Here is a 3,489-nt window from a genome sequence, read left to right as displayed (position 1 = left end):
AATGCATCTAAATAATTCAAGTTAAAGATGGTGTAGGTGGAATTTGGACCATATGTATCAACTTCTGGAAACATCTAAAACTCCAACATAAACGGAACTCGAAAACACTTTTAAAAGCAATGCCAGTAAACTTTTTTATTGCATTGATGGATTTCGTTTCAATAAAAAGTGTCAAACTACCAGCAATTTAGTCATTAACAAAATGGTTGTACGGTGCCAAGAAGCGTCAAACTACCAACAATTTAGTCATTAACGAAATGGTTCTACACTACCAAGAAATAAACACTACATTCCTTAGAATTCTCCTTACAACAGATGTGCATACTACACAGGTGGAGGGTGAAGCATTAAATGCCTTATCTAACTTACATATATGGACATGCAACACAATAGCATAACAATGTTACCAAATAATATTCCTAATTGACTTCTAAATGATAAGTCGGGATATTAGAAAAATGCTTGGTAAAAAAATTATCCATAACCGGCGACTTATCTAAATCCAACAGATCTTCAATCGAAAATTTCTCTAAAGCTAAAATAGTGGGTCTAAAACTAAAATAGTCGACCTTTCACCAAAAGTTATCAAGAGTTACAAATCTCTACAAGATTAGAAAGTTTTAACTGAATACCGTTTTAAACATCTTGGTTCCATCTACCTTTTAGCTCTAATATCATGAAACATTGCAATGCAGATACATTTTACATATACTCAACAAGCATTGGTGGCAACACAGACAGCACCTTGTATCAGTGTAACTAGTAAGCCAAGCCATTTGATCTTTTTCATATAATCCATGGAGCAAATGTCTTTAATATTTGAGGACTTCAAATCCATTGGGCCAAATTATTTTTCCAGTCCACAATGTTTTGTTGGATAAAATGATTTGAAATAACTATCAACATTGATCAACTTCGATTGAATCATGCATAATTTGGGCCATGTCCATATATTTTTCCGGCTTTGGCTTATTTCATTTTATCCTAACGTGTAGGTCAAGAAAAGCCTCATTCAGAAGATTCCTTACATTCACATTATCAGAAATATCTTGAAAAATCATGCAGCCCAAAATTCCAATGTTCTTAAACTCATAAATGGCCTTACTTTCGTAAAATAATATCTAGCATTGACATTTTCAAATATACCAACTGATTAATATTCTCGCAAACCAGTTCAAAATGACTGCAAACCATGACATAGAAAAATGATGTCGGTACTAAAAGTAACGATCTATAACAAAATCTTTAGTAAAACTCAAGACAGACATAACATAATCCACACAAATTTTAAGGGTTTATAGAACACTGTCCACTAGCACCCAAAAAATTAACAGATATAAAAATTTTGAAAGCTAAGGTTAAAAGCCTGAATCCCCTTAAAACACTAAATCCCAAAAAATAGTAAAACTCCACTCAGGCGGTCAACATGACTACCCCTCCAGCCTCCTTGATCTTTTTCTTGGCCAACTTAGAAATAATATTGGCCTTGACTATGATAAGCTGCGAGGGCAGCTTGCCCTTTCCCAAGACCTTAAAATACCTGAATTGGGTAACATCTATGAGCGGGACATTATCCACAGTGGCCTAGGTCTTGACATCCTCGAGAACCAGAGACCATAGCTTGTCAATATTAACAACAGGGCAATCATAGTGATTCCTGAGCTTGTGGAAATGCCTCATACCAACCTTGCCAAAGTAGTTGGGATGGTACTTGTCGAAGAGAATACTGTGGTGATGCATACCCCCAACGTTACCCCGACCACCCGGGTGATTCCTATGCTTGCCTATATGCCCATGGCCTGCGCTCACGTGCCCTCTCTTCTTCTTGTTCTTCTTCAACCTGGTCGTCATCCTGCAAACCTCTGCTCTGTTTTACCCTGCCTTGTCGTCCTCTCCTCTGGCCCTATCTTCCTCAATAGAATAAGGCTCCCCTCGAACACGTATGGGGTTTTACGATATTAAAACGAAACCCTAATTTGGTTTGCACTAATGGAAAGGCAAAAAGTTTACACAATGAAATCAAAATTCGTGAAAACAGGGGGCTAAATCTGTGAAAAGAGGGACCCTCCATTTGAAAATAAATTAACCTCCGCCCTCCATTTCAAAACAAATCTAACCTCCTAGGACCAAATCGACCCTCACAAACCACTCCTAAACCAGAAAAACCAAACTGTAAATCAGAAATATGGTGATTTTAATCTCCCAAACCAGGGGCAAATATCAAAATTCGGTGATTTTAAGGGAATACGATTTCCCAAAACTAGTGAATTGGGCCAAATAAAGGTTCAGTTAGTTTATCCGTCCATTTTTTATTTTGGGCTAAAATCAAAAAATTAATTATTTTTTAAATAAAATTGGGGCTAAATATATGAAAAGGGTTTTTAATGAAAAATTAGCCTTCTTAAAATGTAAAAACCCTCAAATTTCGCCTTTGGGCTATAATTCACCCCTAAAATTTACCATGTTGAGAGTGATCAGGAATAAGAGAAATTTCCTAGTATGGAAAATGACTTCATTACATTGCTTAGCAGAGAACAAGAAGTGTAAGTAAGTGAGACCACCTCCGGTATCATGTATAGTTGTCTGCCTAAAATTATAATAACTTTATGAGGTCTAGACTTGGAAACAACATGACACTTCCACGAGTATGGTTGGCCTAATAGAACATGACAAACTTCAATTGGAGCAACATCACACAATACCTAATCCTTGAAAGACTTGATGTTGTAGGGCATGCAACATTGTTGGCCGATGCGAAGATCTCACCCTTGGTGGAGCAACTCAATGGTGTATGGTTGCTGGTGTGGTGTTGTTAGTAGGTCCAACGACATAATGTCCTACGCTGAGATGTCATTCTTTTGATTTTTTCTATCAACAATGAAATGTAGTGGAGCACCCTTCACCCATATTTGTGAGTGAGAGAGGTGCTCAACTTCTTCTAAATCTTTAGGCTCGCTTTTCTAGACCTTGGCGGTGGAAACAATGGCATTGGGATCTGCATCAATGTTTTGTTTCCCCTTATCTAGGTTTGGTTTAGAGTAGGGACCTGCATTTGACTCTGAGGATTCTAGCTTAGCCACCAATTACTGCCTTGCGCGACATTCATTGGTGTTATGAGAGGGGACCTTGTAGAACTTGCATCACTTTCCTGTGTCTTTCATTTTATTCACATTACCATTCTTTTTTTGTGGATTAGGCGAGTTGTCCAGGGGTAGACCACCCTAGCTCTGTCCTTTATTCTGTGATTTTGAGATGCTCTTTCCCTATTTATGCTATGAAGGATTCACAAATCCAAAGTCTCGCTTCTTTTGTTTAAATTTTAGCTCTATTTTGACAACATATTGGTATGCTACTCCAAATGAGGAGACATACAAGAACTCCATCCATGTCTCAATGTATCTATGCAAAAAACCACATTACTTGAGCACCAGATGTTGCTTATAGTCTTTGATACCTGGTGTGCACGATATGAAATATATTTGTGAATTC

The 3,489-nt window shown here is 37.4% G+C and overlaps 1 pseudogene; it reads right to left on the bottom strand.

The window, feature by feature from the left end:
- Positions 1 to 1,413: 1,413 nt before the first annotated feature.
- LOC149168548 (large ribosomal subunit protein uL15x pseudogene) lies at positions 1,414 to 1,851 on the bottom strand (annotated as a pseudogene).
- Between the last annotated feature and the right edge of the window lie 1,638 nt (positions 1,852 to 3,489).

This window comes from Pinus tabuliformis, chromosome 4_2, assembly GCF_031772625.1.
Source record: "Pinus tabuliformis cultivar Carrire ecotype Pingquan chromosome 4_2, CPIR1, whole genome shotgun sequence".
Lineage (NCBI taxonomy): Eukaryota > Viridiplantae > Streptophyta > Pinopsida > Pinales > Pinaceae > Pinus > Pinus tabuliformis.
Note: the sequence above shows the minus strand (reverse complement) of the source record. Positions and strands in the feature narration are given on the sequence as shown.